The sequence below is a fragment of the Cricetulus griseus genome, chromosome 2, assembly GCF_003668045.3.
Source record: "Cricetulus griseus strain 17A/GY chromosome 2, alternate assembly CriGri-PICRH-1.0, whole genome shotgun sequence".
Lineage (NCBI taxonomy): Eukaryota > Metazoa > Chordata > Mammalia > Rodentia > Cricetidae > Cricetulus > Cricetulus griseus.
Genome location: NC_048595.1, coordinates 125,822,936 through 125,830,964, shown reverse-complemented (window position 1 = coordinate 125,830,964; position 8,029 = coordinate 125,822,936). Strand labels below are relative to the sequence as shown.

The 8,029-nt window shown below is 42.8% G+C and overlaps 1 non-coding gene across 1 annotated transcript; it reads right to left on the bottom strand.

Annotated features, from left to right (window-relative positions):
• Positions 1–7,229: 7,229 nt before the first annotated feature.
• Positions 7,230–7,333, bottom strand: LOC113834465. Its single transcript, XR_003482971.1, has one exon. It is a non-coding gene; the product is annotated as a U6 spliceosomal RNA (small nuclear RNA).
• Positions 7,334–8,029: the final 696 nt, after the last annotated feature.

Here is an 8,029-nt window from a genome sequence, read left to right as displayed (position 1 = left end):
GAGAGCTGCTAGCATCAAGAGATGGCTCGCCATCAGGCTTAGTCAGCCAAGGAAAGCTCAGCTTTGTTGAAAGATTGTTCCAATGGGGGCATGCCATCTTGTTGAGGCCAGCAGCATGTGCAACAGCATCTCTCTGAAAGCTAACCCAGGAACCTCCTTTGCCAACCTTGTCCTCACTCTCCATCTATGTGTTCAGAACGTTCAGGTTTGCTCCTTCCTCAAACTCCACCTTCCATGGAGGTAAGATCACATCTGATTTCCTTAGCATCGCACCAAAGTTTCTAACATGCTGCCTGGGTCATATTCAGCCTTTACTAATCATTTTAAATGACCAGATAAGGAGTGAGATTGCTTCCAGCTAGAATGACGGAAAGTGGCTTCATGTAGTGGTTTTTAAGATGTGTCTTAAATAGAAAATATAATAATACTCATAATGAAATGAGAATGCTAACGTTTACTAAGATCTGCTTTCTCTATTCAAGGCACCCTGAAATTGGATCATCCTTTCAATCTTCACAACTACCCTATAAACGAGGTATGTTCATTGTTACTATTTTACCCAAAAATAAACTATAAAAAGGAAAGTGTGATTAACTTGCCCAAGGCCACACAGCTAGAAAACGATTGATCTTCAGCTTCTGATTCCAGAGTACTGTATCCACACATAGTTAATCAATAGGACATGGGAGCCAACAGTTTAGCTCAACAAACAGATGTGAAATGTCTATTGCATGACAGCAATGCATGCCCCCACCAATGTCTCCTCAGCCTCTAAAAATGTAGGGATATAGAAAAGTCAGTCTCTGTATGGATGACTGAGAAGACAAACTGAGCAATTGATGTTAGCAGCTGTCTTCTATTAAGCAAGGTAGTTTACTAAGAGATTTGCACATGCCATCTCATAATGTGAACAGCATTAGTTATACCCACTATATAAACTAGGAAACTGAGTCATGGAGATACTAGGTCCTTTACCCATGATCACATAGTGGTGGCAGAGCTGACATGTGCCCATGCCATTTGACTTCCAGTTGGGAGTGACTCTACCTGACCATGAAATGTGAAATGGCAGTGGAAGCAGCAAGGGGGCTGATGATCTGTGCTTGAGTAGGTGAGAGAAAGGGCATGGAGAAAGCTCCACCATTGTTTCCATGCTATGAACACAACTTGTGAAGGAAGTGTATCTCTGTGTCCACATAGTAGAGATGAAATATGCGTTAGTGTGTATGTTCTAAACATGCACACACACTGTCAAGAGAGCTACCTCCATGTGTGGGTGTGTTTGTGTGTGTGTGTGTGTGTGTGTGTGTGTGTGTGTGTGTGTGTGTGTGTAGGGGGAGGGAGGGAAAGAGAGGTGACCAAGGGCTTTAGCAAACACTGAGCTGCACATGAGGAGCCCAATACGCCTTTCAGTCTCACACCCATGACTCAGAGTCCAGTCAAGGGCCAGGTGGTGCAAGGTGAGAGCAGTCTCTCAGGTCCAGATGCAAACAGAAAGCCAACTTGGCCAGCCTGGTGTTTCAAAGGTGCAGGAACCAGACATTATGGTGCACAGTCACCATGCCTTCCCAAACAAGGACCACGAAGTACCAACAACATTTTAGCGGAAACAGCTCCAACAAAGGGAGCTAAGAGCTCTGAGCAGACCACTAACTGCATTCTGGAGTTCAGGAGAACTGAGATCCACAAGGACAAGCCAGGAAGGGCATACCCACACATATGCCATTCTGTTGAGCAGGGAGAAGTTGGTGCGCAAGTACCCACTCTCTACTCATCCCTTCCACTGTCTCCTCTCCATCCTGTCTCTCCCCTCCACTTCTCTGTCTTTGATCTCCATTCTTTTTCTGAGCATCCAGGGCACTGCAGATATGGCTTGTGCTCAACCAAGTGATCGCCATCTCGACCCAATTTGAAACACCACAGCTGGATGGGGAACAGATGTTTCTGACCATTAAATTTTATATGAAAACTACAAATGTTTCTCTGACAAATGAGATAAGGAGAAGCCTCTGAGAAATCATGAAGTCATTCCCACTGGGGAATAAAGCAGGAGGGATGCATGGCCTGGTGGCAAGAGCTTGCTATTTTTCTTGCAAAACTAAGTCATAATTTGGGGTAGAGGAAAAAGAAGCTCTTTGCAAATGGCATGGAGACCCAATATCCTTACCTACACTCCCCATGCTTGGGAATCCCTGTCTTGAGTTAGGACATTGCATAGCATAGACATGATCATCACAGCCGTTACCCTGGAGGATTTTATCCAGCACCCATCCATTTGCATGCTCAACTTACAGGATTCAACATATGTCTTGCTGGCAAGTTTATGTTTTGCTTTTCTATATGTGTGTCTTTTAAATTGCCAATAAGGAAAAACTACTTAGTAATTCACTCAGAAAATTTTGAGAGAAAGCTTATTAGGTCCTGGACTGTGTGCTAGAGTCTGGGGCACATACATGATAAGCAATTTTTACCCATCTTTGCCCATAATAAGGTCACAATCACTGAACTCTTACTTAGTACTAAAGCGTCCTCAAAGGCCAAGTGCCCTCTCTTCTCTCTACATGCCAGCTTTGTCTTCACACCCCATAGTCCTATCCAAAATCCAAGGAAAGAACATCTGATTGGCTAAGCTTGGAGAAGCCACCACTTTTGGTCCTCCAAACAAGTGACATCTAGAAGGCTGATCATGTAACACAAGCATAACTATCGTAGAGGAGCCTTAAGAGATGACAGACAGACATGCTAGGATGTCAGGACTGCTTTGGTTTGAGCAAGTATGCTAATCTCTGGTTATTTCATCTTCTCAAGAAGGACTTCCTCTGGTGCTTTTTTATTCTAAACCTCCATTCACTAACTTTTATTGTTTCATCACCAAGACTTGTGGGGAGAACCCTGGACCAGCTCTCTACCACTGTCTTATGCCTCCAATCCTCTCTCTGGGCTTTTGAAAATTTCAAGCAATACTTAATTTAATTCTTCACATGCATTTAGTAAAATAACTACTTTAACATCTGGTTAGTACTTTTAGTTAGCCTTATTCTCCTCAAACACCTATGTGGAGACATCTAATAGTAAGATAGAACAAGAAAATAATAGATTAGAGAAAAATTCACAGCACGAAATCATTAAGGCTAACTGCCATGTAAGTTCTTGGTGACTAATGTCTTTACAATCCCAGTGATTAGGTTGTGATGCCTCTCATAAAATCCTCTATAAATGACTTATTTAAACGACAAGCAGTACACCAACATCTTTCTCCAGTGCTCCTGAGAAATATGAGCAAATTAATACTAAATAATACAGTGCCCCTGTTCTCACCATACTAAGGAGAAATGTAAGATAAACACAATGGAGAGAAGACATAATTCCAGAACAAAAGAGTCTGTCACTGAGAACTGGGAGAAGTTTTTGGACAAGGTACATCACGTTACACAAAAGTCTAAATATTTTGATCTCCTAGTTACAAGCTAAGCTTCCAATTAATTTACAGCCTAAAACATCCAGTCACCAGTGAGCGCATCCGTACACTAACGACGCAGGTTCTCTGGGCATCAAAATGTTCTTTGACCCACAAGTGTACAGATAAACCCATCTTCCACGAATCTGAGATAGAGCTTCCCAGTCAGGGAAAGAAAGGCCAGGAGGAGTCTTAAGGACTTTTACCTGAATGAGAACCACAGAATGTACAATCATTTATGTGTGCTGCTCTACAAAGATTTCCTTGTGGCCTCATTTGCAGGCCTGAGATATAGAATTCTGTTTTAACTGACATGGTCCAATTTCACAGTCTTCCTATAGGAAGAACACTGGCCAGGACCAGATAATTGTCCAGACTTGGGAGTCAGACAGAGAAGCAAGCTACCTAAGAACTATAGTCCTGATTCTTGCAATGAACCCCAATTCAGCTGGAATTCCCTTCCCCACCACCGTTTTGTGGGAGTGGATGAAGTCCCAAGTGAAGGTGTATTATTCAGATGAGTGTGATCATATTGAGGATCCAAATGCCTCAGCCCCATGGGAACAGCAAGGCCTTCCCTGGGTGAGGCTCAGAGACATGCCAAAGCCTTCGTCTAGTCCAAGTACAAATGTTATAGAAGCAGGCAGATCTCTGTAAGTCCAAGGCCAACCAAGGCTACATAGTAAGACCCTATCTCAAAAAAAAAGTAAAGATGTTATAAATGATTTGCCTTTAGCTAAAATCAGTATATGTAAAAATTATGAACACACACAGCTTCCCCCTGCATGACTCCGCCAGTGTGAAACTGTCCCCCATCAGAGACCTCTTAATTGGATTAGCTTACCTGCCTTCTGCTTACTCAGCTGTATACAATAATAAAGCTGCCTCCTTGATCAACATGCTATAACAAATACGCCTCTGCACCACTGGTCTGTCTCCACCAGTATGCACGGCCCACCCCACTCCAGCTCTTCTGTCTGTGTGTCTGTAGAGAAAATGGTTCCTTCTTCCCACTTAGATAAAGTGGCTCTTGTTAAGGAGAGCCCCAACATAAGCCCCATGACAATTTAGACACCAAATCTAAAATCAGTCTTATGAGCAAGGCTCCCACACAGCATGTGACATCCAGAAGAGATGGACCATGAATGCAAAAAGAGTCAAAATAGAATTTGCCAGTGTGAACATGCCAATAAGGCCTGTGAAATGACTCAACGAGTAAAAAGACTTACTGCCAACCCTGACAACCTGAGTTCAGTCCCCAGGTCCCGCATGGAAAAAAGTGAGCACTGACTCCCAAAAATTGTCCTCTGACCTGCACACGTGTGCCATGACATGTACCCATACACGTACGATAAGTGGATAAAAATAAAATTTTAAAAATAAATTCAGTAAAAATTACTGCATATCTAAACATAGAATTCCTTGGTAACTCTTAGAATAAAAAGGGCCATGGAAATACAGTCTTAGACTGAACACTCAACAACAGCAGCTGCGCATTGGAGTGAAACAAACTGCCCCAAACAACAATAATTTATTAGCTCGTGGTAGTGCTGTGCATTCAGATGGGCTAGCTGCAGATGGGTGGCTTCTTTCCCAATCTCATCAGGATGACTCATGTGGCAGCTGTCAGTGAGCAGCTCAGCAGAGATATTCCAAAAATGGCCTTGACTGGGTACTGGGTCTCTGCCTTTCCTCGTGTTCTCTCATGGACAGTGAAGTGTTGAAGAGTGGAGAGGCCAAGCCACAGCACAAGGGTTACTTACAAAAACAGCAAAATGCATCTCAAGGAACACTGTAGACAGAGTTTCTGTCCTGCCTGGTCCACGGCCATTTAGTCCCAAATAAACACACTGAGGCTTATATTAATTATAAACTGTTTGACCATTGGCTCAGGCTTCTTATTGTGTAGCTCTCTCTTAATTATTAACTCATTTTTATTAAACTACATATTGCCACGTGGCTGTGACTTACCCACAGCATGTTACTCCTTTGGGCACTATTTGGTGTCTCCCTGAAGACTCTCTCTCTCTCTCTCTCTCTCTCTCTCTCTCTCTCTCTCTCTCTCTCTCTCTCTCTCTGTCTCTGTCTGTCTCTCTCTCTCTCTCTCTCTCTCTCTCTCTCTCTCTCTCTCTCTGTGTGTGTGTGTGTGTGTGTGTGTGTGTGTCCTTGATACACACAGATTTTTTGAGTCTTGAAATAACAAGTCTTTTAAAACATAGCCAATTATTTGCTAGATAGATGAAAAGGGAATTCCAAATTTTAAACTAGTCATGTTTTTAACAACTTAGAATCTGACATAATGGTTAACACTGTTCTTCTCACAACCCTTACCCCCCTTTTGTTAAAGTTTTGTTAATATGAGGGGATGGCTTGTGTACCACGGCATAGTGAATGTATACAGGCCTTTGCTAGGATGAGGCTGATTTTGTTATAATCTTAGAAAATTAACTATAGTCCTCTACACTAATTTCTAGTACTATCAAAACAGCATTGATCATACTAGATATAACTTGATAAACTGTTTACAAGTGTGACCCTGGTGTTCTGCCCCACATCTGGAGTATCTACATTTCATTGTCATAGGAATGCAAACTCACCAGTTAGAAGTTCATAATCATAGAGCCATTCACAGCACCTGTGGGGGGGCACCAAAGAATGCCACCCTCTGTCCTCCCTCTTTCCTGCCACCTACATGCCCTTCTTGTTTCATGAAAGGTAGTCCATGTGTGTGGCTAAGTAGTTCTATCTGCCTGTTAGCCAACTCCAGAAGTTAGGAGGAGAAAGGAGAGTGTGGTCGTCCCCTCTTATTTCATGCTCTTTCTCTTTCAGTCCCAACTGGCAATGTCTGCTGATTCAAAATTCTTTAAAATGTCGTGAATCTCATAGGTATGTCATAGGGATCCACTCCACTTGGCAAGCACGCGTTCACAGAAACTTTGTGAACAGCCCTCTCTCTGTCATTGTCTTGTTTTGTTCTCACTTTACCGAGATGGCTGAGATATTGTCGGAAGACTCATTGTCTTATGCTTTAGCATTTCTGGAAGCTATTGCTGCTCCTTGGCCTGTGGTTAACTCTTCCATCTTCAATGCCAACAACAACAGGTTAAGTCTTTCTCCCATCTCTCTAAAGCTGCTTCTACCATAAGAGCAGAAAGGTTAATGGAATCATTACTGATGTGGGAACAGAGCCTGTGATCTCTTAGACCACAGATGGGCAGAGAGGTCCCTCTTTTAAGAGTCCACCAAGATAATTCAGGACAAAACCCTATGTTAAGACCCATCACCTTAATCATATCTGTAAAGCCCTTTTTGTTGTATGAGGTTCTATAGATTAGGCTCTTTGGGAGCCCAGACTATGGCAAAAAGAAACTTTTATCCCGTCTAAGTTACTATTATTATTTTGGTATTGGCAGTAGCAACCAAAGTGGTATTCTTTTTAATAATTTTATTATTTCTATTTATTTTGTTGTTTTTATTATATGTATAGGACTGTCTGCATGCATATAGAGACATACATGCACGTGAGTACCCATGGAGGCTGGAACAAGATCAGATCCCTAGAGCTGGAGTAACAGGTGGTTGCATAAACCGCCCTGGTTGCTGGGACTGAACTCAGGTCCTCTGCACGGGCTGTGCATGCTCTTAACTCCTGAGGCCTCTCTCCAGCCCTCCTCCTCAGCTCGTCAACTGGTATTCTATTGATAACCTCTTACCCGGATTTGTTTTGCCCCTTTGTGAGCTTTTTTCTTTTTCAAGCGCTGTCTATGAGTTAAGACAGTTAACACGAGTAGCAGTTACTTCACTTTATCCTTGAACAGGGGCCATGCTAATCTTCTCTGTATCATTCTAGTTTTAATGTGTGTGCTGCCCAAGCAAGCAACAGTAACCTCACTTATGACAGTTGCCTGAGATCACCCACATAATTATAATTGCTCTAAACTATATCAGGTTCAATGAGTAGCAAGGACGTGAGGTGGAGAATCCTTTGAAAAGTGAAACAACACTTCATACACTGAATAAACATCCCCTAGTAGGCTTCTTTCAGTCTATGCTTTTTTCAAGGAAATCTTTTTATTGATTCTTTGTGGATTTCACATCATGTATCCAGACCCCGTTCATCTCCCCATCTCTTTGTATCTGCCCTCTGCCTTTGCAACCTTCCCCTCAAAATAAAATTCAAAATAAAAACAAAAACAAACCAAAATCTCAGCATAGAAGCTGTAGTGTGACACAGTGGGTCCCACACATACACCCTTTAGTCCATACACCTTGTAAGTGTTCCTTACATTGAGTCATTGGTCTGGTGAGAGGTCTTTAGCCTCTGCTACACCCTCTTGATACTGGGCCCTCACTAGGTCTCCTCTTGGATATACTGTTGTTGTCCTGTGTCGTGGAGATCCTGCAACTTTGGATCTGCAGGCCTGACCCCTTCACATGCTCCAACAGTTCACCCATGAGGTAGAGGTTGAGATGGGCTAACTCATAGCCCTAGTTCTGGGCCTGGGTAATAGCTGGGTTAGTCAGCCTGCCAGCTTTCCCTCATCCTCACCACTAGGGTGAGCTCTCCAGTAC